General features: G+C 39.8%; 1 protein-coding gene and 1 non-coding gene across 2 annotated transcripts in view; both read right to left on the bottom strand.

Annotated features, from left to right (window-relative positions):
- PTPN9 (protein tyrosine phosphatase non-receptor type 9) overlaps nt 1-27,610 on the bottom strand; it is a 74,681-nt gene that overhangs the window by 44,074 nt on the left and 2,997 nt on the right. The window lies entirely within an intron of this gene.
- Nucleotides 16,279-16,385, bottom strand: LOC138381002 (U6 spliceosomal RNA). The gene has a single exon (XR_011232959.1). It is a non-coding gene; the product is annotated as a U6 spliceosomal RNA (small nuclear RNA).

Below are 27,610 nucleotides of genomic sequence, written 5' to 3'. Positions count from 1 at the left end.
CATCACATATCCCTCTGTTAGGGTGGCTTTTCATTTTCCATAAATAAACCATGCCCCAGGGCTGGGTGCGGTGGCTCACGCCTGTAATCCTAGCACTCTGGGAGGCCGAGGTGGGCGGATCGTTTGAGCTCAGGAGTTCGAGACCAGCCTGAGCAAGAGCGAGACCCCATCTCTACTAAAAATAGAAAGAAATTATATGGACAGCTAAAAATATATATAGAAAAAATTAGCCGGGCATAGTGGCGCATGCCTGTAGTCCCAGCTACTCGGGAGGCTGAGACAGTAGGATCGCTTGAGCTCAGGAGTTTGAGGTTGCTGTGAGCTAGGCTGACGCCACGGCACTCACACTAGCCTGGGCAACAGAGAGAGACTCTGTCTCAAAAAAAAAAAAATAAATAAAATTAAAAAAAAATAAAAATAAACCATGCCCCAATAAGAGAAAGACACACAGGTTTCACACATTTCCTTCAAAGTACATCGTGCCTTCCTTTTTATTAAACTCAGTTCCTCCAAGGTTCCTGAAGTCCTGTAGCTCCCAATAGCCCTTGCCTTGAGCTGACCTCTGTCCCCTTGCTGGTCAGGATGTTATTCTTGGCTTTAAGCACAGGAACAATTCCTCCTGCTTTGGCCTGACCAGGCCTTGCATGAAGAGTCCAGTGTACTGTAAATAGTGATGCGACATTTACAGATACAAACACACACATATCACCTGCTCTGCTCAGCCTCAGATTCATGCTCCCGCATCCCCATCCTTCTGGTGAAAGAAATGAACCTCTGAAAGGAGTCCAAAACAATGGGCTCCTCTTCAGCAGCCTTCCTCTAGATAGTTAATCAGATTTCTTCCTCTGTTTACACATGGATTCAGCGTAACCACTGAGTACAGACTGATTTGTGGCCCTGCTGGTTAGCAGAAAACAAGTCCCAGCAACTTTAATGAGCAAGACACTCTTCAGAAGGAATAACTGAAATTCTTAAAATTAATATTCAGTGTATTTCCTGGTAAAAAGAAAGAATGGGCCAAAAGATGAATCACAGCTTAGAAAACACTTCAACTCATGGTCAGTGGTTTGAATCTATCTAGATTTACGAGCAACCACAAGTTATTAATACCTAGAAGTTAAGGAGAGATCACAGTTCAAACAGCTGTGGTCTGAATTGATGTACAGAAAAATTATTAATAACATTGCCACTTACAACCCTCCTCAACCAGCTTTTCAGGTAAGGGTAAGATTTGTTCCAGCACAGTCAAAAGGCTTACTGTAATTACATACTTCTCCCACAATCATGTTTAAATAAATAAAAACAAGTTTTTTTACTATGGCCATGAAGATAAAGATACTAAAGAACCTACCATAAAACAGCTAAGAAATCTGCCAATCAAGAAGGGTACACCCTGGATACCATTCACTGGTGTTAAATAATGGTATCGGAGAGAATAAAGCCAACAACACAGTCTTCATGTTACAGCAAACTCCCAAGAGCAGCTGTAATTTTGAGATGAATATTGAGCAAGGGACTAGCCACCCAAAAGGTCAAGACAAATGTGCTGGTACCCTCGGTTCCACAGGCAGTACTTTGAATCATCTGTTCTAAGACAACCGGGGAGAGAGTGAAGAGCCAGAAATAAAAATAGAAAACTTCTGCCTCCTGAGGTGTCAGCCAACTAACCTCCGAGGAGTAAGTCTGGTGTGGGTTTGGAAGTCAGAAAGAACCAATCCATCCTCTTACTGCCGTGTATTATCTGGGCAAGTCATTTAACCTCGCTTCAATTTCCTCATCTGGAAAGACAAGGACTGAATGAGACAATGGATGGAAAAGCATCCACTACTGTACCTAGCACGTGGTAGGGTAAGTGGATGAATGTTCATTCTCTTTTTTCTTTACTCCAGTCATTTCACAATAAAACTTCTTTTAACAGAGATACGGTTTCTCAGAATCGCATGAACTCTGTTGCTTCCCTTTAGCCTGTACCAATTCAATCTCTCTAATCCGTTTTATCCAAAAGCATAAATTTAAATTAGAAGCCCCCAATATGTATTCAACTGAAAGAAAAAAGTCTCTAAAGGAGCAATTCCTCTTCATTCAAGGGTCTGTGGCGATACAAAAGAAACTGAATCCAGAAGTATTTAAGCTCTAGCTCCCATCTCTAAAACCTTTTGTCCCTACTTTCAGACTACTCTGGCTTCCCCAGGGATTAACATTGCCATCCTGAGCACAAGTTCTTTTTAAAAGCATCAAACTGACTAGGGGACTATTTCTCATTATAATAAAGGAACGACTCTGTGCAGGACAAACACCACACAAAAAAATGCAGTCAGTCACCCTGTGCTGAATACCTAAATAAGGAAAGTCACTCAATGTAAGACTCAATGTCTGGCTTTTACCAAATTGAAAAAGTTACCTCTATATTTCAGCAAATATGCTGTTTCCCCATTATTTCAGTGACAGATGCGTCAGTAACTACCTTCCCCTCATGCCTGTTTTCCCCTTTCCATCATTGTGAATTTTTGCCTTTTTATGTCTATTAACCCCTCTAGTCCCTATCAATCTGCTGCAGAATCTGAGCACAGACACACTAGCTTGCTATAAGGCAGCAAGAAAAGGTTTGTTGAATTTCTAAACTACAATTTTTCCATTAGCACTTTGTTACTACGCCAGACACGGAAATAAACCTAGTCTCTCTGAATTAGTATTTATTTAATATGGTTTATCTTAAATACTTTCATTTTATCAGGAAAATATTGACTTTTCCTAAAATGTGATTTTGAAAGAGAGGATGCTTTCTTAAATAGGGTATTATTGCACTTGGGAAGGGAAAACTTTTAAGTAAATTGTCTGATTTTATCATGTTATAAAACAATGTAATAAAGGAAATGTGCAAAAAAGGAAAATGTCACCCACAATCCCTTTATCCTACACAGCTATTTTAATGTTTTTAATGATTTAAAAATTAAAGTCAATGGAAAAATACTAATATGTAATTTTATAAGCATATATCCCTACAACCACCACAAAAAAATGTAAAGAAATGAAACACTTGAGGAAAGGGGAGAAGAAAGGACTATGCCAGTACATATTGTTCTAGTTCAGAGAATCACTTCCTGTCCAGCAGCCCTCCGGACTAGCAGCACTAGTGTTCCTCTTCAGGGCAACAGAACAGTAGAGCTCTTTTAGGCAACCAGTCATGCAGTCAGTCAAACATTCACAAGTATTTGCTGAGGGCCTATTCTGTGCTAAGCAGCACAGCAGCTGTTGAGAAGACACAATGTAGAGAATAAAGACCCTATTCCGAGCAGTTTACAATCAAATATGGAAGCAACTGTATACATAAGTAATCACCATATAACGTATTAAGTTATAGGACAGATCTATGAACCGAATGCTATGGGATTCCAACTCTCTCTAGGGAAACACACAAAAAAAGTCTTTTGAGAGAAGTACCTTGAAGGATGAATAGGAATTTGCCAGGCACAGAAAAGCATTCTAGTTGAGAAAACAAAATGTGTAAAGGCAGAGTCATGAAAGAGCAGAGCTTATTGGGGATACAGTATAGCTAGTGTGTCCGGTGCATATGACATAGAATGGTGGGAGATGAACAAACAGGACGACTGAACCAGATTGGGAAGGCCCCTGCACTCTAAATTCCAGACATGATCCTGTAATCATGAAAGAATCAACAGAGATCTTTAAGCAAAGGGATGAGATGAGTTTGATTCCCCTCTGCCCCCTTTACCCCCAACATGATTGTTTTAACAGTGGGGGAGCCAGACTGGGGAAGAAAAAAATCTAGCAGCAGGGAGGTAAGTTCCCTGAGAACAGGAATCATGTCTATTTTGTTCACCTAGTTCCTAGCACTGTGCCTGGCACAAAGCACTTGCTTAATAAATATGTTTAATGAGTGAATGAATGAGAAGTCTGAAGAATATTAACATTTACAATTATGAATTGCGCTGTGATAAATGTAAGAGTGCATGCCAAAATCTACTGAAATACAAATAAAACAAAAGGAATTTTAAAAAAAGAATATTAACATTTAGAGGGCAGACAGAGGATGAAGAACCAAGAAACGAACTACTTATTTATTTATACAAATACCAGTAACCACTGAAAATCAAAGAAATGAAGATTTAAAAACAAGCAAACAAGCTAGGGGTGGAACACACCTATAGTCCCAGCTACTCTGGAAGCTGAAGCAGAAGGATCCCTTGAGCCCAGGAGTTCAAGTCTAGCCTGGTCAACATAGCGAGACCCCAACTCAATCAGTCAATAGAAATAGTTAAAACAAAAAAACCCAAGAGGAGTTATCAAAATCTCCTTGCAAAAACAAACAAACAAGCTCAGGAGATTTTTACAGTTTTTTTTAAAGCAACAGGATCTTGGCTGAAGTGCAGTGGCATGATAGTATCTCACTGTAACCTTGAACTCCTGAGCTCAAGCAATCCTCCCGCCTCGGCCTCCCAGAGTGCTAGGATTACAGGCGTGAGCCACCATTCCCGGTCTGGCTAAATTTTTATTTTCTGTAGAGATGGCATCTTGCTATATTGCCCTGGCTGGTCTTGAACTCCTGGCCTCAAGCGATTTTTCCACCTTGGTCTCCCAAAGGGCTGGGATTACGGGAATGAGCCCTGTACCTGGCCCATTATAAATGTATTTAATACCACTAAACTGTACATTTAAAAATGGTTAAGACAGTAAATTTTATGTTGTATGTATTTTACCACAATTTAAATATATATAAATATATATACCCCCAAAACATGGCATTAATTTATAAAACACCATACCAAAAATCTATTGTCCTTTTCTGTTTCCACATTTTTATTACTTTTCTTCTAAAAAAAATAAAATGCAAAAATATGAATTTCCAATTAAATCCAAATTAGTTCTATTTCCATGTTTAAATTACTACTAACATTACTTAAATTATACTGTAATCACTACTGCCACTAAGAACTTTCTAAAAATGAAAAAAACAAAAACACCCCTCCAATGGGCAAGTGTGAAAATTTCTAACCAAAACATGCTGAAAATTAAGCTGGGGATGATGGCTCACATCCCAGTACTTTGGGAGGCCAAGGTAGCAGGACTGCTTGAGGCTAGGACCAGCCTAAGCAACGTGGCCAGACTCCTCTACAAAAAAATAGAAGAAAATAAGCTGGGTGTGGTGGCGCACTCCTGTAGTCCCAGATACTTCAGAGGCTGGGGCAGGAGGATCGCTAGAGCCTGAAAGTTTGATGTTGCAGTGAGCTATGATGATGCCATTGCACTCCAGCCTGGGCCATAGGGCAAGACCCTGTCTCTATTTAAAAAAAGAAAAGAAAATTAAAGCTAAATCTGTGCAGCCTTTTCTAACTGTAAATGGTTCTCATTTTAAAGGCAACAACTGACCTTTTCATTTATTTTTTAAAAAGACAAAAATCATAATTTTTTTTATTTACAAAATAAACATGTAGAGCTGGGTGTACACCTGTAGTCCCAACTATGTGGGAAGCTGAGGCAGGATCACTTGAGCCCAGGAGTTTGAGTCACACCTGGGCAATATGACACCCTGTTTCTTTGAAGAAAAAAAAAATGAACATACCAATGATCAATTAACCAAGTAAAGAAGTTTATTAACATTTCAGAAGCTGTGGTCAGTTCCTGGATCATTCTCATAGCAGCTGAAAAATACAAACAGGAAAGCAGCAAAGAGGTAGTGTCTACAATCAGACCTGTTCCATGTTTGTTTTCTTCTTTTTTTTTCTTTCTTTTCAGAAACAGGATTTCACAGCCCAGGCTGGAGTGTAGTGGTGCAATCATAGTTCACTATAACCTTGAACTCCTGGGCTCAAGCAATCCTCCAATCCCAGCCTCCAAAGTAGCTGGGAATACAGGCATGTGCTGCCACACCCAGCTAATTATTCTTTTATTTTTTGTAGAGATGGGTCTCACAATGCTGCCCAGGTTGTTCTGGAACTCTCAACCTCAAGGGATCCTCCCGCCTTGGCCTCCCAAAGTGCTGGGATTACAGGTATAAGCCACCACACCCAACCTCACTCTATTTTTTAAAAAGTATTTACAGCACACTCAAGTCTACTTGATTTCTACTCCCTTTTCCTTCACTCTTTCTATATATTTGCTCTATTTCCATGGACCAAATTTTTTAAAAAGTCACTTGTACTTTTATTTGTATTTGATTCTGATGCTTTCCTTCAAGAAGGCAGAGAAACTATAGAGTATTTTAATGTCTCTGAATTTTTTTCTACCTTGCTCAGGCCTTAGCCATAGAAATTCTAGATTTCACACTTCCTAACAAATAAAACATGACCTACCATTCATTAGTTCACATATTCAAATGGGTAAACATTTCTACCTTCCTGTGGTTCTCCAATTAAGTCTTTTCTATTCTAAATACCAAGTCCTTTCAGAGAGGAGATAGCAAATGCAATTTGTTTACAAAAGATAAATCATTAATAGTATGACTCCCAGCAACCTGGATAACAGTATTTTTGGAACTCAGAACCAACTGCTTAAAACAACATCCAGTACAGAACTTTTCACAATGAATATACAAAAACTGTCTTACTTTAAAAGATAACGCATATTATCAGGTCTCTTTATTCTGGTATCTGTGTGATTTTGCAAGATAGAAAATCTTTCTTTCACCCATTAAGAAACCAAGTGAACTTCAAACTCAAAGCCCTACAAATCCCATCAGAAATGCCAACGCAAATAACCATGAAGAAAGGCCTAACACTCAGTCTCCACGAAACCAAATGGGAATGGTTCTAAAACCACAGGACTCTTCCATCTCTCACATCAAGGCTTGTGCAAGAACCAAAAGAAGAAAAAACCTAACTGCTATTAAAGGATTAACATCACACTGGGAACTGAACAACAGGAAACCGGGGCTGAAGTGAAGCTTTCCAAGGAGTCCAAAGCTTCAGGCAACACTGAAGGGCCAGAGTTAATTGAGCTATTAAACATGAAAAGCTCCTCAGTGTTAATGACTTCCTACCAGAGGAAGTGAAGGGCTAAGGTTTATCAGCACTCGGCCAGCCAAGTGTGAAGGCCCGAGACCAGGAATAGCCTTGTCTCCAGTACCTGACAGAGCAGAAAATGCTCTTTTCCTTTTCGAAATTTCTGTCACCCTTGGCTGATGGTTCCCTTACACACATAAGACAGCATTAGTCACATATTACAGTAAAGCCGGCAATTCAACCCCTTCATTTGTTAGAGCAAGACTTTGCCTCTCCCAGTTCACACAGGCCAGCATATAGTCCTGCAAGAAATAACAATGGTATGAGGTTGACTGAGGTTAGTAAAAAAAAAAAAAAAAGAAAGAAATAACAATGGTAGCAACCATTTGTGAAGCATTTAAGACACGCCAAAGAAGGAACTGTACCTACATCATACTCAACAACAGCCTTGGCAAGCTAAGTATTATTAACCACATAAAGAAATCAAAGGCTCCCAGAGCCTAAGCAAGCCTTCCAAGGTCACTCAACTAATAAAAGGCAGAGCTGAGGTTTTGAGGTTTAAATCCAAGTCTTTTCAAATTCTTATAGTCTTTCCACTCTGCTAAGTGGCCTTGAGAAATACAAGACACATATCATTCATCTTATTAGGTAATATATATGTCATGTATTTATTTATGCACAAAATTACTCTTGCAGGATACAAAAAAAACCCTGGTAAAATCAGTTGTCTCAGAAGAGAACTAGGTGGCTGGGAGAGGTGGTGCTAAGATTAACATTTTCCATATTCCCTTTTGTACCTTAACTTGAATCTTAAGACTATATTATCTACTCAAAAAATAAAAACACCAAATGTATTAATTTTATATAATCTTTAACTAAAATACATATAAAAGGAATTTCTGAACATAATATTTTTTAAAGTATTTTAAACTATGCCACTAAAGGATAGTAAGTTGCTGATAGTCTTCATTTCAGGGCCAAAGGATGAGTTAGAGAGCGCTACAAAGGGGTAAAGGATCATAGCTGCTTTTACAAACCCCCTAGAAAGGGATGCTCTCAGGCACTGCAGGAAGTCTGTCACATTCACGTTCCTGCTAGAGGCATTTGTCAATATTTTCTAAACATAAGCTGGCATCTCTCTTCTCAGGCTTAAAAACCACTCTCCAGGCAAAAGTTACCAAAGAGGATGAAGAACTCCTCGAGACAACAGAGAAAATAGTTCACTAAGAAAACAAGGGTGGACCAGGCACGGTGGTTCACGCCTGTAATCCTAACACTCTGAGAGGCTGAGGCAGGAGGATCACTTGAGCTCAGGAGTTCGAGACCAGCCTGAGCAAGAGGTGAGACCCCGTCTCTACTAAAAATAGAAAGAAATTAGCTGGGCAACGAAAAATAGAAAAAAAAAGATGAGCCGGGCATGGGTACGCGTCTGTAGTCCCAGCTACTTGGGAGGCTGAGGCAGGAGAATCACTTGAGTCCAGGAGTTTGAGGTTGCTGTGAACTAGGTTGATGCCACTGCACTCTAGCCCAGGTAATAGAAAGAGACTCAAGAAACAAACAAACAAAAAAGAAAACAAAGATGTAAATAATTCTAAATTGCCACAGGAGAAAATTCATGCCAAGAGGTTAAGTGGCAGAAGAATATAACACAGAAGAGAAACACAGGAAAAGCAGAAATCTGGAGAATAAACAGGAAGCTCCTCAGCCATCAGCAAGAGCAAAGTCACCCAGGTTCCCAGAGGGAACCATGGGGAAGCTGGTCACTCCCCATGAGGAAGAACCCGAAGACTGCTTGCCAACAGCTACACATTTCGGCTGGTTAATGCGGGGTGAACCACATAACCTGAAGAAACCTGGAAAGTCTTTCTGGGGGAAAAAAAACCTAAAGGACTTGGCAGACCTAAGGGGTGGGAGAGGCCTTTTAGTAACAATTTTTATCTCTTCTTCCAATTGATAGCCGAGACTTTGGGAAAGAAAAGAGGAATGTGAATGGCTGTCAATACAGTGGAGTTGGCTTTCCAGATCATGCTGGAACGTTTTTCCTCTTCTCCTTCCCCCTATTCCCAAACCTGGTGTATTCCCATTTACCCTTTTAGGTCAGCTTTAATCCTACTTCGTCCTGTAAATCCTTACTGCTTTCCAGCCAGGCACTGACCACGCAGTATGATGAAGGCTTACGTATTCTCTATCTGCCCCTACTACACTGTAAGGTTGGCAGTGCAGAAGCCAAGACTTCTATACCACACCTCCCAGCCAGCGCCAAGCACAGCAGCACCGTCTGGCAAGTAAATGTGTGAATGATGATGGGCTCCTGACCCGCTGAAAGAGTGCTATTCACAGAGAGTAGGAGGAATATATTTGAACACTTACCAATCTGATTATGAGAACTTAAAATTAAAAAAAGAGAAGGAGAAAAATTCCCAGATAAAACTGGGAAAGAATATCAGGAATAACATGAGAAGAAAAGGAATGGAAGAGGTGACTACTGAGTCATAGAGGAAAATATCTGGTAATTAAATTGCCAGTATCTTTAGACATCTATAATGATATACAAAATAAAATAATTTAAAGTAAGTTTATAGATTTTATAAAATAAATAAGACATGCTCCTTACCCACAAAAATCTAAGTTTAGTGGATTTGTGAACACACTATGCCAATGAATGGGAAATGTCTTCAAATCTTAAGAGGGGAAGTAGAGTGGCAGTACATCTCAAAATGATATTACCCAGGAGAAATCCATAAACCACTTGAGAATTTCTGAATGAGGATAAAAGAGAGAGACATGATACAGCTTTTGGGAGTACCCATCAGACTGCTCAATAATGGAGAATATAGATTGTTTTCTTGACTCAGATCCCAAAACTGTCATGGTGATAATGATGTTATAGAAATGGGGGTTGGGCATGGTGGCTCACGACTGTAATCTTAGCACTCTAGGAGGCCGAGGTGGGAGGATTGCCTGAGGTCAGGAGTTTAAGACCAGCCCGAGCAAGAGCAAGACCCTGTCTCTACTAAAAATAAGAAAAAATCAGCCAGGCATGGTGGCGCGCACCTATAGTACCAGCTACTCGGGAGGCTGAGGCAGGAGGATTGCTTGAGCCCAAAAGTTTGAGGTTGCTGTGAGCTAGGCTGATGCCATGGCACCCCCAGCAACAGAGCAAAACTATGCCCCCCCCAAAAAAAAGAAAGAAAGAAAGAAATAGGGAACTTCAAGCACCTAGACATTTGCTGAATATCCACATTTACTTTAAAAAAAAAAAAAAAAAAGGGAAAGGGGACAGAAAGCCTGATAAATTCTTGCTGGCAGTTTCATCTTAAAGGATGAGGGAACTAATACACTGGACTTAATCCAGACCAAGGAGAAAGACTAAGCCGGGTGCGGTGGCTCATGCCTGTAATCCCAGCACTCTGGAAGGCCGAGGTGGGAGGGTCACTTGAGTCTAGGAGTTCGAGACCAGTCTGAGCAACACTGGGACACTCTGTTTCTACAGAAAATTGAAAAGTTAGCCAGGTGTGGCAGCACACACCTGTAGTTCTAGCTACTCAGGAGCCTGGGAGGTCGAGATTGCAGTGAGCTGTGATCATGCCACTGCACTATGGCCTAGGTAACAGAATGAGACCCTGTCTCTAAAGAAACAAACAAACAAAAAAGACTAGTTGAAAAATTGAAAGAGTTTCAAAGAGAACGCAACTATGTAATGTTTGAAGGTGTGACAGCCAAAAGTTAAGTGCTGTCAGAAGGAGACAGTTAAGACAAGAACAAGTCCTACATATAGCACCAATGATGACAGATTAAAGACCCGGTTATGCCACAGCAGAATTCTAATCAGGCAAGTCAAAACTCTCTGTGCCATAAACTTCCTCATCCAAAAAAGGATGAGGACACCTGCCTACCTCACGTGATCAAATAACTGGCTATCCTTAAAGTTATGATATAAACCTTACTACACTGATTTAAATAACACCAGGCTTTAACAATAGCTAGTATTTATTGAGCACTGAGCTCTAACCCCAAGTCAGACAATAAGATTTAGATGGATTATCAAGTCCTCTCAGTGGCCCTTGGAGGTTGATTTTATTATCCCCATACTATAGATGAGAAAACTAAGTTTCCAATTGTTAAGTAACTTGCCCAAAATCCCAAAATAGGAAAAGTGGTAAAGCCTAAATAACTCAGTTTCTCTGACTCTGAAGAGCCCATATTTTTATCCATTGTATTATAGCACTTTAAAAATGCAGATTTAACTAATTAAAATCTCAATCTAAAACTCTAAAGAAAAGACAGATGCTGGTATTTTTATTCTTTTTTTTTTTTTTGAAGAGAAAGGGTCTTGCTCTGTTGCCCAGGCTGGAGTGCAGTGGCACAATCATAGTTCACTGAAACCTTAAACTCCTAGGTTCAAGTGATCCTCCCACCTCAGCTTCCTGGGCAGCTGGGACTACAGATATGTGCCACCACACCCAGCTGATATTTTTTTTGAGACTGGGGTCTTGCTATGTTGCCCAGGCTGGTCTCAAACTCCTGGCCTCAAGCGATCCTCCTGTCTCAGCCTCCCAAAGTGCTGGGATTACAGGTGTGAGCCACCATGTCCAGCCACAGATGCTGGTATTTTTAAAAGAAATCCTGAAAAGCAGGATTCTAACAATCAGTTATGCAATTATATAAATTATTCCAATTTCAAATTTAAAAAAGGAACAATCTGAAGAGACTAGTACGGTTGAACAGTATAGATGTTAAAAGGACCCTCACAAATACACATGTACAAAAAAATGAAGGACACAGTAAAAAGATAAGAGTGGTGGTTCAAACCTAAAGGGCCAAGGACTGTTAATAAAGCTAAGGATAACACAAAGGGCCCTATGAAAACTCTAGATTAACACCTACTTCTTCCATTTCTTTATCAACAAGTAGGATCTTCAACTTAGAGAGGGAAAAAACAAGCCTTGTGGAAAGAGAGAACTGAATTTCAAAACAGTAGATCCCCTAATTATTCCAGATCAGTTCAAGCCTCCAGACCTGACAATTGTGAGAACTCCACAAGAGCCTTGCTGAACCTCTGTTGTAGATCTTTAAACATAAAAGCAAGATGTCAAAGTCTGGGGATGGGCAAATTGTGGTCCAATTTCAAAGATGAGGCATCTACTGAAGGCTACAAAAGTTCCCAGTCCCTGATAACTTTGACATCAATCTTTGGTAAACTACACAATTGATATCTCTTTCATGTACATACACACCTACCTCTGGCCTACGGATTCTTCTTTAAAAAGAGAGTTTTAAGCTTTCAGAAAGGGCTGTAAGCTTTTGGAATCACCAGAAGCGATTCACTGAAAACAAGTCCTTCAAGAACAAATATAACTAGACAGAGAAATAAAGGAATGTAATATATGCAAGTGCTAATCAAAGTGTGGTCTGCAGGCCAGCAACACTAGCATCATCTAGGAGCTTGTTAGAACCTCGGCCCCCACCACAAACCTGCTGAATCAGAACCTGCATTTTAACAAGATCCCCAGGTAATTCTTATACATGATAAAGTCTGAAAAGCACTGATACATAGAACAGATCCATACTTCAGCAAGGCGTTCAATGAAGTGTTTCATGATATCTTTGTGAACAGTAAGATTTCTTCCAATTAGTTTAGTAGTTACATATATTTATATTTGCCAGGCAAAATGTTAAGCTGTTGGCATAATGATCTCATTTAAATCTCATGATAACCCTACAAAGCAGCATTATTACCTATATTTCTATATTTTACAGAATTTTTTTTTCCTTTTTGTTTTGGTTTTTTTTTTTTTTTGAGACAGAGTCTCACTTTGTTGCCCAGGCTAGAGTGAGTGCCGTGGCGTCAGCCTAGCTCACAGCAACCTCAAACTCCCGAGCTCAAGGGATCCTCCTGTCTCAGCCTCCCGAGTAGTTGGGACTACGGGCATGCACTACCATGCCCGGCTAATTTTTTCTATATATATTTTTAGTTGTCCATATAATTTCTTTCTATTTTTAGTAGAGATGGGGTCTCGCTCTTGCTCAGGCTGGTCTCGAACTCCTGAGCTCAAACGATCCGCCCACCTCGGCCTCCCAGAGTGCTAGGATTACAGGCGTGAGCCACCGCACCCGGCCTCCCTTTTTGTTTTTTTAGAGACAGGGTCTCACTCTGTCACCCAGGCTGGAGTGCCATGGTACAATCATAGCTCACAATCGTAGCAAACTTCTGGACTCAAGGTATCCTCCCACTTCAGCCTTCCAAGTAGTGAAGACTACAGGCACACACCACGACACCCAGCTGACTTTTTTATTTTTTGTAGAGACAGAGTCTCAGTATATTGCCCAGGCTGGTCTCAAACTCCTAGCCTCAGGTGATCCTCCCACCTTGGCCTCCCAAAGCGCTGGGATTACAGGCATCGGCCACCCTGGTTGGCCTATATTTTACAGATATTAATAGTAGCAAAGATTAAACAGCACTGTCTACCAAGCACTGTTCTAAGGACTCTACATATATTAACTTATTTAATCCTCATAACAACCCTTTCTTGTAAGTACTATTGTTACCCACATTTTATATATGATGAAACTGAGGCAGAGCGAGGTTAAGGAATTCATACCCATAATCACACAGAAATTTGTGATATACAGTAGTCCCTTGGTATCACTGGAGGATTTGTTGCAGGACATCTCCACCTCAGATACCAAATCCATGGATGCACAAGTCTTATATAAAAATGGCATAGTATTTGCACACAACCTACACACATCTTCCCATATACTTTTTTTTTTTTTTTTTTTTTTTTGAGATAGGATCTTACTCTGTTGCCCAGGCTGGAGTGCAGTGGTGCCATCATAGCTCACTGTAACCTCTAACTCCTGGCTCAAGCAATCCTCCTGCCTCAGCCTCCCAAGTAGCTGGGACTATAGACACGCCTACCTCACCCAGCTAATTTTTCTCATTTTTTTTATTTATTTATTTATTTTTTTTTTGAGACAGAGTCTCACTCTGTTGCCCAGGCTAGAGTGAGTGCCGTGGCATCAGCCTAGCTCACAGCAACCTCAAACTCCTGAGCTCAAGCGATCCTCCTGTCTCAGCCCCCCGAGTAGCTGGGACTACAGGCATGCACCACCATGCCCGGCTAATTTTTTTTTTTTATATATATATTTTTAGCTGTCCATATAATTTCTTTCTATTTTTAGTAGAGGTGGGGTCTCACTCTTGCTCAGGCTGGTCTCGAACTCCTGAGCTCAAACGATCCGCCCACCTCGGCCTCCCAGAGTGCTAGGATTATAGGCGTGAGCCACCACGCCCGGCCTCATTTTTTTTAGAGAATGGGTCTTGCTATGTTGCCCAGGCTGGTGTCAAACTCTTGGCCTCAAGTGGTCCTCCTCCCTTGACCTCCCAATTCCCATACAGTTTAAATCATCTCTAGCTTATTTACAATGCCTAGTACAACATAAATAGTTGTTACACTGTGTTTTTAAAGCTGTATTATTTTTTATTGTTGTATTATTTTTATTGTTTTTTTCCTGAATATTTTTGACCTGCAGTTGGTTGAATCTGTGAATGCAGAACCCATGGATACGGAGGGCCAGCTGTAGCTCTTAACCACTACTTTCTATGATCAAGTGTGCTGCCATGGTGGGGCACAACAGCCCTGCTAGAAATAAATAATCACACCCAAACACAGCCTAAAAAAAGTCATTAGGAACTAGGGAGGTGGGGCAGATTTTAAAGGAACGCCCCGGAAGGAGGGAGACAAACAGACTAATGTTTACTGAGTGCCTATAGTGTGCCTGGCCATGAGGCAAGCACTTTACAACCACATTTTATTCAACCTTTCCAACAGGCCCATTTATAGATAATAATACTTTTTATTTTATTTTTAATTTTTAGAGACAGGGTCTTGCTGTATTGCTCAGGCTGGCCTCAAACTCATGGGCTCAGGGACTCTCCCACCTCAGCTTCCCAAGTAGCTGGGACTACAGGTGGGTGCCACCACACCCGCTATTAAGACATTTTAAATATGAGGAAAGAGAGGCCCACAGAAATTCACTTTGCCAAGTCACATTGCTTATGACGGTACAACCAATATTCTAAAATCAAGTCTGACTCCATAGCCCATGCCCTTTCTATTGATTTGCTCTGCAACTATCCCTGGCCTGGTCCCATTGCCACAGATGGCAATGAGCACATTACAGAAGCATAATGTCCAAACCAAGGAAATCTATCAGATTTCATTTGTAATACAGACAATCCTTGACTTCTGATGGTCCGACCTGCAATTTTTTGACTTTACATGGTGCAAAAGTCATACACATTCAGCAGACCATACTTCAAGTACCCATACAACCATTGTTTTTCACTTTCAGTACAGTATTCAATAAGTTATGAGATATTCAATACTTTATTATAAAATATGCTCTGTGTTAATGATTTTGTCCAACTCTAGACTAATGAAAGTTTTCCGAGCACATTTAAAGCTCAGCTATGATTTCGGTAAATTAGGTGTATTCAATGTATTTTCAACTTACGACATTTTCAACTCAACGGATTTACTGGGACGTAACCCATTGTAAGTTGAGAAACACCTGTAGTGTCTTCAGTTCTGAGTGCTAAATTTTAAAAGGGTTACCAGCAAATTAGATATGGTCCCACAAAAGACTTAAATAAGGACAATGGGTCATGCTTACCATATAGGAGGGCCTTTAGCTAAGAAAACAAATATACAGTAAAAATAGAACACAGATCCAAAAGATCAAAACTAGATGGAACAATGGACTAGAATGTTATTCAGAAACAATAGGCTTTGGAGTCAGACAAGGATTTGAATACCAGGTTCTATCAGTCACAGTTTAGAATCCAAGCAAGTTATTTAACTTCTTTCAGCCTTAATTTCCATGTCTATAAAATGGAGGTAATACTCCACAGAATTGTTGTAAGAGGGAAGAAAATTAATACTTGTAAAGTTCTCGGGACATAAGACTTGACAAATGGTAATGAACAGTAAATCTAACAAAACGAAATTTAAAAAGGATAAGTGTAAGTAAATTAATTTTAGAAGCACCAGATGAAACTTAACAGAAGCACGTAAGAAAAGACTTAGGGATCTTAGTTGACTTGAATCTATCAGTCAACAGCTTGCTAAAACTGCCAAAAATTATTGTGAATTTGGAGCACATCACAGAAGTGCAACGTCCAAAACAAGGAGTCCTATCAGACTTCATTTCAAATACTGTCTTCAGTTCTGAGTGCTAAACTTTAGGAGGGTCCCTGGCAAATTAGAATCAGTCCAGGAAAGACCAGAATGGTAACTTTCTTTCCTTTTTTCTTTCAAATATGGAATGCTTCACAAATTTGCATGTCATCCTTGTGCAGGGGCCATGTTAATCTTCTCTGTATTGTTCCAATTTTAGTATATGTGCTGCTGAAGCCAGCACACCAGCCCCATTCTTCCTGGGTCTATATTCCCTCCACTCCATGTAACTGAAGCTACCTGACAACTGCTTCCATCTCTATCCCCCAAGAACACATTCATTCTCATATATTCTACCCTCACACAACCCTCAGATTCAATTTTGGCCCAGTCCCAAAGTCCCAAGTGGGCCTGACAGAAGTGACTTGATGATTTCTGTTCCAAAATTCTAGGACTTGATATGTGAGACTTGGTGCTAATCTGGCCCTGGCCTGCAGATTAGACCTGCTGCTAATCTGCACCAAATCTAACTGGCTCCCTGCTTTCTTCCTGAAACTGAAACCCAACCTTGTGCCCTAGATAACTCAACCGATCCTGAGTCTGAGTCACATACTCAAGAAACAAAGACTCTTCCTCAAAGTCCCCTTTACCGATAGCTCCATTATTCCCACAAAGGAATGCAACTGGTCAGGAGTCTACAATTGGGCAATGTCAGTCATCCCAAAAGCTAGTCTCAGACCTCAGCCATTTCAAACCCACTAGATGCATACTTTCAAATCCAACGAGGCTCTCAGATTAAACTCAGGAAAAAACCTATACATGCTCATAAAATAGTACAAGTTGAGCAGCTTATTATACCTAAGAGGCCATTTGCAAACCTACAAAGAATGAAGCGTTGAAAAGCTGCTACATTCTGGGTGTTCTCACTGCAGTGCCCCATTTTCAATTCCAATTAGAACTGGGCTCAGCTTCCTGGCAGAACCCAGACAGTAAAATCTGGTAACTCCCAGGTCCAGATTCTCAAGGCAACTGACACTGGAGTAACATGAGCTTCCCTATGGAATAGCCTTGTCAAAGTTGGCAGGTTTTCCTGGCTGAATCAGAACAGCCTGTGTCTCTTTCATTCAATACTCCCTTGGAAGCCAAGCATCTCTCTAGAGAATGCCATCTGCAGTGGACATCAGGTGTCTCAATGCCCTCTTTTCAATCATGCAGACATCCTGGTTCCATTTCTGTTTCTCAAGTGGTTCCATTTCTATTTCTCAAGTGGATAGAGGCTCTGCTTTCTTCAGATGAGAGAAACCATGATAAATGCTAGTCTGAGAATTTTGCCTTATTGTGCCTCTCCCAGGCAACAGTACAGTTGTAGTCTAGAATCAAATGATTCTGGAGCTTTCATCTAGTTCAGACTAGCCCTATACCTAGTTCCAGAGCCAACCTATAAATCCAGAACTTCCCTTCCTGAAGTTCCAAACTCACTTCTAGATGGTTCCTTGACCAACACAACACCCTATATATTCTCTGAATCACTAGTTCTCAAACTTTGAGCATGCATTTGGAGACTTGTTAAAATACAGATTACTGGCTTCCACCTCCAGAGTTTCTCATTCACTAGGTCTACAGCAGGACTTGAAAATTTGCATTTTTGACAAGCTCCCAGGGAATGCCCATGTTACTGGTCTGGGGAACACACTTTGAGAACCACTGCTCTAGATCAACAATATTTCAGATCATTTCCAGAATTATGCTGGGGGAAGTGGGGAAGAAAATGCTATGCATATGAGTCCATTTGCATCATAACATTCAGTGCTTTGTCCTACACAGAAAACTTATTCTCCTATAGAACAGACCTCAAGTGGGTATCATAGGGGAAATACTCAGGTGTTTAAAACGGATGACAATTCACATTCTAACAAATTATTAACATAGATACATTTTGTCACCAAAAAACTGTACTTATGAAGAGATTCTAGGCTCAAGAGCAGCAGCCAAACTAGAAGTGGAAGTAACACCTATTCTTTCCTTTTGCTGACTAGCTGCATTATTCACGAAATGAATTAAAACCTGTAAAGCATGTAGCACGGTACTTAGCCAATTTTTTAGTGTGGTGAAATACACATAACAATATTTATCATTTTTACTATTAGTAAGCATGCAATTCATTGGCATTAAAATACATTCACACTGTTATGTAACTATCACCACTATCTATAACCCAAAACTTTATTGCCCCCAGTAAAAACTCTGTACCCATTAAATAATAACTCCCCATCTTCCCCCAGCCCCTGGTACTCTATTTTCTATCTCTACAAATTTGCCTATACTAGGTACCTCATGTACATGGAATCACTCAACATTTGTCCTCCTGTGTCTGGCTTATTTCACCTAACATAATGTTTTCAAGGTCTATCAAGGTATAGCATATATCAAAATTCCTTCCTTTTTAAGGCTGAGTAATAGTCCACTGTATGTACATATTTATCTATTCATCTGCCGATGAACATCTGGGCTGCTTACACCTTTGGCTATTGAGAATAATGCAGCTATGAACATGGATATACAAGTATCTCTTTAAGGTCCTGCTTTCAGTTCTTTTGAATATATATACTTAGGAGTGAAATTTCTGAGTCATATGGTAGTTCTATGTTTAAACATTTGAGAAACCGCCAAACTCTTTTCCATAGCAGCCACACCACTTTACATTCCTACCAGCAACACCGATACTTATTTTCCATTTTGTTTCATTTTTATTTATAGCCATACTAGTAGGTAGTACTTAGCCATTATTATTATCAAAGGTTTTGACATGGACTTTTACAAATACTTGTAACACTGTAAGGACGGTGTGACAACAATCAGAGGTTCTAACTAGCTTCCAGGTTCAAATGGTTCTAGCAGTTCCATTCAAAACACAAGTTTTCGGTTGCTTCTAATTTTCTCACAAAATCACTTCCAAGGCTAGCATTTCCCTAGCTTGATGTCAACTAAGAAAAAAAATGATGCTTTGGATAGCTAAAGAGAAAAAAGATCCAATTTTTTTAATGTCTCTGATAACTCAATTCCATAATAATGCTGAGTTTTATCCATAAACAAAATGGTGCCCTGGCATTCAGTTCCAGAAATGTCAAATCATTTCTCTAAAACATTTAGAATCCTAATCTAGAAAGGTTTATTTTTGAAAACACAAGTATATTGGAAAATCCTGTATATTTTAATCTTGATAGTGATGTCACTTTTTAGTCCCTAGCCTAGCTAGAAATACCATTTTCTCTTCACTTTTGGTGTTTTCCAGGCATGGAACAGCTAGAGTCTTTTTAGTAAGGCAAATGGCCATTCCCAAATAAAACTGCTTTATTGTGCTCTTGTATTATGTTCAAAGTTTCAGGCCTTTCTCTCAATAACTCTTTTCTTCCTTTATGACTCTAAGAGAGAGAAGATTTTGAAAATATAGAAAGTAAAAACAAGCAGTAAAAATAACTTCCCTTTTTGGGGGGAAAATTTTCTTCCTCAACTTTTTTACATTTGACAAAAGTTGAAAAGAAAATCTTCTAGCATAAGAACAAAGTATGGGCATAGTGAAGGTATCATGGAAAAAAACAATTTTAAAACCGAAAGTCTGCTTTTTGTACCCTCTTAATATTTTAAAATAAAAAATAAATAAAAGGAACGTATATACTTAAAAAAAAAAAAAAAGCTATAGTCTTGTCCCAGGCAAATATACCATATGTACTTCCCCATTATGCTGACCATAACTCTTGAAAGATTAGACTCATATAGAAGACTATGACTGGTTTTTACAAAGAGAAAGAGCAGACCTTACATTCTGAGAGGTACAGCCAGAGACCTTTATGAACCCCCAAGTTCACTAACCTCATTAAAGCAAATAATTTCTTTCACAAATAAATACACAGTAACAGCTACACCTCAGAACAATAAATAAGCAGAAACAATATAACCATACCCCATAGGAAAATGTGTGAATAGCTGAAACCAGGAATGTTGGATGCACATATGCCATGGCAGAGCTGTTTCTGGGGGTGGGGGGGTGTGTGATACATAGAAATACACAGTTAAAGGCAGATGAAGTGCACTGCAGAGAACACTGCACTTAATCAGAAGAGCAAGTCCCAGTGCTTCTCACTAAATTACTGAAAGCCTCTGCGTATCATCCCTTTATCTTAAAGATAATCATCCTAAGCAAAATAATACCCGCTTCATAGGCTGTGTGAGGAATAAATGATTTTAATACAGTTTCACTCACTCTTTAGAAAACATACTTTAAACTCTTACAACATATACTAATGATGCAGAGAAAATCAAGTCCCTGCCCTCATTGCATATAACAAGCCCTCCTCTTTGGTGGGTACCCTATAATTCTTGGGTACCTTAAGAATTGCTTATTGAGAACCAGAGGGCAATTCCTCAAGGATAGGGAGCTCCAAACCCATGATACAATGACCTGACACATAGCAACAGACAATAAATGATCACTGAATGAACAAACTGTATTTCTGCTTATGATCTTTAAAAACTTCCTCTCAATTGACATTAACATGAAACAGAAAAAGAATTGCTACATAGTAATCACCTTACTAGAGGAACAGAGACGCTTCACAGCAACTTTCAAAACATTTGGAGGTATACATGTATTGAAATATCACATTGTACCCTATAAATATGTACAATTATTATGTGTTAACTAAAAATAAAAATAAACCAGGGGCAATGGCTCACACCTGTAATCCCAACACTTTGGGAGGGCAAAGTGGGAGGATCGTTTGAGGCCGGGAGTTCAAGACCAGCCTGGACAACACAGTGAGACCCTGTCTCTACAAAAAATAGTAAAATTAGTTGGGTGTGGTGGCACACACTTGCAGTCCTAACTACTTTGGAGGCTGAGGCAGGAGGATCCCTTGAGCCCAGGAGTTCAATGCTGAAGTGAGCTATGATCACACAACTGTACTCCAGCCTGGGCAACACAGCAAGAATCCATCTCTGAAAAAAATAAGGTAAAAAAGAACTGCAGGGAAAAAACAAAAATGACCACATTATCAAGCCATGACAGGGCTCAATAGGGTACGGCGTATCATATGACATCTCTCCATCGCTGAAAACTCCTGCAAAGGCTGTGGAGATGGCTCATTTTACCCTCTACAATGGTTATGTTATAAAATAGTTTTAGATTAGAGTTTTTCAGTTATGTGAAGTCAACTGAAGCCAGTATTTGGGGACACATACTTGAATAAATACTAAATGTGTTAAGCAAAGACCTATCTTTAGCTTAACAGTAAGAACTTGTAACTGTTCCTAGCTACAAAATTCTTCAGAGATGAACCATGGCTTTTCCACCTTATCACCACTGATCTTTGGGCCAGATAATTCTTTATTGTAGGAAGCAGTCCTGTGTTAGAGGATGTTTAGCAGCTCTCTTGGCCTCTACCCACTAGATGCCAGTAGCACCCTCCCCACTGCAGTCCTGATAATGAAAGGTGTTTCCAGACATTGACAAATGTTCCCTAGAGGGTAAAATCACCCTGGTTGGGAACCATTGAGCTAAACAATGGAATGAGAATTTTTTCACAAAGTCTGTTTAAATAAGATATGGAAGATGATACAAACTTGTTATTCTTTGCACTCTGTGAGTCATTTTTAGATTATCAGATGACCTTTTAAAGTTTTATCTGAAATGAAGAAGAAGAAGAAGCAGAAGCAGAAAAGGACCACCAGTGTGCCTAAAGGTAATCTGTAATCCCAAAAGAAGAAATAAACCAAGAACCGATGGATGGTGCAGAAAGAATTAACAGTATAAAATGCGTTACAGGCAGCCTCACTACCACCTTCTATGTTCATTACTCATCCATGGTAACTGTTAGAACTCTTAGGCTATCTAGAAATCTTTGATTTCAATGCTACAAAGTCAGATTCTTCATTTTTCTTCCTAGACTTATTTTTAAAAAATTGTTTTCTGTAGCACAGAGGGCAAAAACACTACGACTTACTGAGCATTTTGTAGCTGCAAGGCATTTTACTTACACAATTTAAGCAGATCTCCCAAAAGGTCCTTAAGGAAAGAAAAAAAAAACACACTCAGAAATGTTAAGTAAAATGCCTGGAGCCACAAAGGAAAGGTGGGGGATACCTGAAGTCTACCTAAGGCTCATTACCATCACCTTCCAAAAGCCTAGGTTTCACTTGTAAATCTTTCCATTTATTAAAAAGGCCAAGTTGGCATTAATTTTAAATACCGGAATCTCAGCATTTAATTTTTATAATCCTAAACATGTATAGAGCATGCAGCACTTTTTACAAAGTGTCATTGTTTTCAATTATAAGAGAAACATATGGTCATTTGTAGAGAATCTTAAAAACCCATTTTTAAGGGCCGGGCGCGGTGGCTCATGCCTGTAATCCTAGCACTCTGGGAGGCAGAGGCAGACGGATCATTTGAGCTCAGGAGTTCAAGACCAGCCTGAGCAAGAGTGAGACCCCGTCTCTACTAAAATAGAAAGAAATTATATGGACAACTAAAATATATGTAGAAAAAAGTAGCCGGGCATGGTAGCGCATGCCTGTAGTCCCAGCTACTTGGGAGGCTGAGGCAGTAGGATTGCTTGAGCTCAGGAGTTTGAGGTTGCTGTGAGCTAGGCTGATGCCACGGCACTCTAGCCCGGGCAACAGAGCAAGACTCTGTCTCCAAAAAAACAAGGTAATGTTTCCCATAAGTTCTGGAGCTTCTCAGCCTCCCACCTGCACCCCCATCCCCATGCTTAAGAACCTAACCTAAGTCAGTTTCTTAAAAGGCCTTTTCAAAATCAGATATGAAAGTGCTGATTCTAGGCCCTCCAGCACTGAGGAATGCAGGCTAAACTACCTTTTCTAGGAACATCTTCCCCTATTACGGAAGAACAGGAATAGAAAATGGTGATTATTCCAGTGGCCAGGGAGGGCAAACAAGAAGTTCTTGTGTGGAAGTGTGCATAGAGGGAAAATATTATAGTAACTGATTTGGAAAAAGAAAGTACGCCCAATTGTATGAGATATTAAGGCAGGATGGTAGAACAGGTGTGAAACGGCTGAAATTACACTGGAGGTTATATTTGAACAAATAATCAGAGTTAGGGGCTAAGACTTCTAATCTTAGCACTGCAATAGATCAGCCATTCTGCTATAAAATGGGGCTTCATATTTAGAAAACAAAGTGGAGGTACCCCAACATTGCTGTCTTTTCCAAGGCAATAAACACATACAAGTCAGAAAATGAGACTCAAATGCACTGACCCACAGTAAGTCTTTAAAATAGTTCAGTTCCTTCCCAAAGGAGAGTCTGTCTTAGTTTTCAATTCATTAGTACATACTAGGTCAAGTTCCTTAAAGAAAACCTCCAGGCCCCTTAACATTCACAAAACTAAAGTCCATGACTCTTGATATGCTCAGAAATTTTTAACAGAGTAAAAATTCTCACATCCAAATGAGATTTTTATGTAATTGCATCTAATTATGTAATGTATCTAATTATACATATAATTATGTAATGTATCTAATTATAATATCATTAACTACTGGCAATAATGAGAATTCTTCGCCTTTCCCACCTCTCCTTTCCCTCCCTGGAGGGCCTCAATTTAACATCATGAATCACTTGGTCCTTGACGTATGGGTACTTCCGGGGGGAAAGATGACATTTAGCACAGGACATGTAAGACTGTGGGAAAAGGGAAGTTCTGGGCCACAAGAAAAAGGACAAAACCCTTGCCCTTGGGAAAAGTGCCAAATGTCTCTGAAGTCCACTGTAAAGCAGTTAATTTTTTAGCTTTAAAAGATTCCATTATAAAAATACAAACCACAGCATGGAATTAGAATAGGTTTCTGAAAACTACAAAGATACAAGATAACTGGCATTCATGAGAACTCATAATAAGTGATAGTTCCCAGGGTGATTATGAATATTTTTCCCCTTGAGATTGGTTTAAGCTAACTTGGCGGCCGGGCACAGTGGCTCATGCCTGTAATCCTAGCACTTTGGGAGGCCGAGGCAGGTGGATCCTTTGAGCTCAGGAGTTCGAGACCAGCCTGAGCAAGAGTGAAACCCTGTCTCTATTAAAAATAGAAAGAAATTAGCTGGACAACTAAAAATATATATAGGAAAAAAAATTAGCTGGTCATGGTGGCGCATGCCTGTAGTCCCAGCTACTCGGGAGGCTGAGGCAGGAGGATTGCTTGAGCCCAGGAGTTTGAGGTTGCTGTGAGCTAGGCTGATGCCACGGCACTCTAACCTGAGCAATAGAGTGAGACTCTGTCTCAAAAAAAAAATAAAAAATAAGCTAACTTGGCTCTAAAACTTTTCATTATTCAAAGACAAGAAATATCATAATAATGGCTAAATTTACTAAATGCTTCCTATGTAAGCACTGGGCTAAGCACTCTACGTGCATTTCCTTATTAATCCTTACACTATACTTATCTAAATAACATGAACTCTAAAATAAGAATTTTCTTCAGAGGCTTTGAAAATAAATATTACATTACTTGTTGCAGCAACTTTAAAGAAACTCATGAATTATTTTTAATGTGAAAGAACCACTGTATGAGTTATTAAAACCATCTGGTTTAAATAAAAATATGAATAGAAGTATAAGTACTTTAGAAAACTACTCTGTTGGGCCAGGCAAGGTGGCTCACCCCTGTAATCCCAGTGACTTGGGAGGCTGAGGCAGAAAAATCACTTGAGCCCAGGAGTTCCAGACTGCTATGGACTATGAGTGAGACCCCAACTTTACATATAGACATACATACATACATACATAAAATAACTTTATTGCCCTAAGCTATCAACCACTACTGGGATATATGTGCAAAACCAAAGGACCCTAAAAGGCTGTAATTACACTGAATTCAAATCTACCGAGAGTTCTAGTTAAGAGTCTTTATTTTATGGTTTACTTCAAAAAGGAGTTTCTCCTCACAATTTATATCCAAACAGACAAAAATGTAACCCAAAGAGTCTCACTTAAATTTCTGTAGGTTACAAAGACATGGAACAGATAAATAAGATACTCTTAACTATCCTCTGTGGTCAAATTAATTATAATCTAGCAAATCCAATGAAATCACTAACTTCAGGTCAAGTTATAAATGTGAGGCTGGGCGCAGTGGCTCACACCTGTAATCCTAGCACTCTGGGAGGCCAAGGCAGGAGAATCGTTGGAGCTCAGGAGTTTGAGACCAGCCTGAGCAAGAGAGAGACCCCGTCTCTACTAAAAATAGAAAAATTAGCCGGTTGTGATAGCTCACACCTGTCGTCCCAGCTACTCGGGAGGCTGAGGCAGGAGAATTACTTGAGCCCAGGAGTTTGAGGTTGCTGTGAGCTAGGCTGACGCCACGGAACTCTAGCCCAGGTGACAGAGCGAAACTCTTTCTCAAAAAAAAAAAAAAGAGAAGAAAAGAAATAACAAGTTATAAATCTGAGTGCATGCTATAGAAAAGTAAAATTAAGAATTAATAACATAATGAGAATGAAGGTTAACGGTGATATGTAGAAATTATCCTTCACATTGCCAAATTTCCACCCCACATAAGAAAGGCTTTTATATTTACACATACACATATCAAAAAGGGACTATATCAGTGACACAAAAACACCTTGGTGTTTATAGTTCGGAGAGATAACATTCTTCATATTTGGCTCCAAGAACAGTTATTTCTCTTGTACAAAAGACAGATACAAAGAAAATAAAATTTTATAGTGACTGTGACCACACCTTGAAATAAAGAGTTTCCAGCTCTATTTTAAGGAACAAATTTTCTTCCCAGGGTAATTTCATCACAATTTCTTACATAGAGTATATGATATGTTTCCGCTGGCAATATTTAGTTCTGAGTAAAAGTTTTCGAAATCTTTTCCTCTATCTGCCCTTTTTAAACCATATTTTAAGAAGCATGACCAAAACCAAATACATCTATATCAATAATAAAACCCACAAAGTTAGCTATTTTATACCCACTTACACATCTGAGTAAATTGGCTAATGGCTTCACGGGAAGTAATATAGTATAATAGAGGAAACACTGGCAGTGGAGGCAGAACAACCTAGACCTAGGTGGAAATCATGGCTCCATCACTTGCTAACCTGTGTGACCTAGGCAATTTCCTTCCCTCGGTCAGAGTCTTCTTGTTGACAAAACGAGCATAATAATTCCAATTCTGGTAGGATTAACTGTATGTGAAATACCCAGCTCAGAGCCTGACTCAAAGCAGGAGCTCAGGAAACAGTTACTATTACTACTTTGTTGTTAGTCACATAAGCTCTTTAAAGGCAAATCATATTTGCTCTTATGACCCAATTGTAGGCTCTATAACTATTGAGGAATGGAATAAAGGCAAGATACATCAAAGTTACAAATGAGGATTTGCATCAGTTCAACATATGCCTAGATAGGAAACAACACTATAAAATAATAATGATGAGCTTTAAAAAATATATCAAAACATACATATTACATGCCATCTGAAGGGAAAAAAATACCAAAATGAGCAATGTCCTTATTTTTTTTAATGTCCTTATTTTTATAAGCCCCTCTGAAAGGAAGTGATGCTGCCCATACACAAATCAAGAGTAGTGTAACTACTCTTCATTCCATAAGTATTTCCTTGAGTGCCAGTCATTTTGTCAGTCGTCATGCTAGGCAATGTGCCTATGATGTTGAGCAAAGAAAAACAGTCCCAACCCAACCCTCATCGAGCTTGCAGTCATGTAATTACACTAGTAACTGTTAACTCTGTGATAAGTGATATGAAGGACATGGAAATGGTGCTCTGAGAGCCAGTAACAGAGAGACCTAACTGAGGACCTATCCTGAGGAAGTGAAACCGGAGAGCTGAAGGATGAAGAGGGAGTTAACAAAGGGAAGTGTTTCCAGATAGAGGAAAGCAGCTTGTGCAAAGAACCTAGGAACTGCTAGGAACATGGCAAGAATACAGGACCATAAGGCCGGTGCGCCTGGAGCAGAAACAAGTGTGAGAATTAGCTAGGACCCTAGGCTGCACAGGGCTTAGACGTACAGACCATACTCAAGAGTTGTAACTTGATCCCAAGAGCAATGAAAAGCCACCAAAGGGTTTTATGGATGCTTATTTTGGGGACAGGCAGGCTGAGGGGAAGATACAATCAGATTTGCAATCTGACATTGGCTTCTGAGCACAGATGGACCAGACAGAAAACAAAAGTCCTGTCACGATATGAGAGTAGGCCTGGGTGGTGGCTCACGCCTGTAATCCTAGGACTCTGGGAGGCCGAGACGGGAGGATCGTTGGAGCTCAGGACTTCGAGACCAGCAAAAGCGAGACCCCATCTCCACTAAAATTAGAAAAATTAGCCAGGCATGGTGGCGCATGCCTGTAGTCCCAGCTACTCTTAGAGGCTGAGGCAGGAGGATCACTTGAGCCCAGGAGTTTGAGGTTGCTGTGAGCTA

Source organism: Eulemur rufifrons, chromosome 2, assembly GCF_041146395.1.
Source record: "Eulemur rufifrons isolate Redbay chromosome 2, OSU_ERuf_1, whole genome shotgun sequence".
Lineage (NCBI taxonomy): Eukaryota > Metazoa > Chordata > Mammalia > Primates > Lemuridae > Eulemur > Eulemur rufifrons.
Note: the sequence above shows the minus strand (reverse complement) of the source record. Positions and strands in the feature narration are given on the sequence as shown.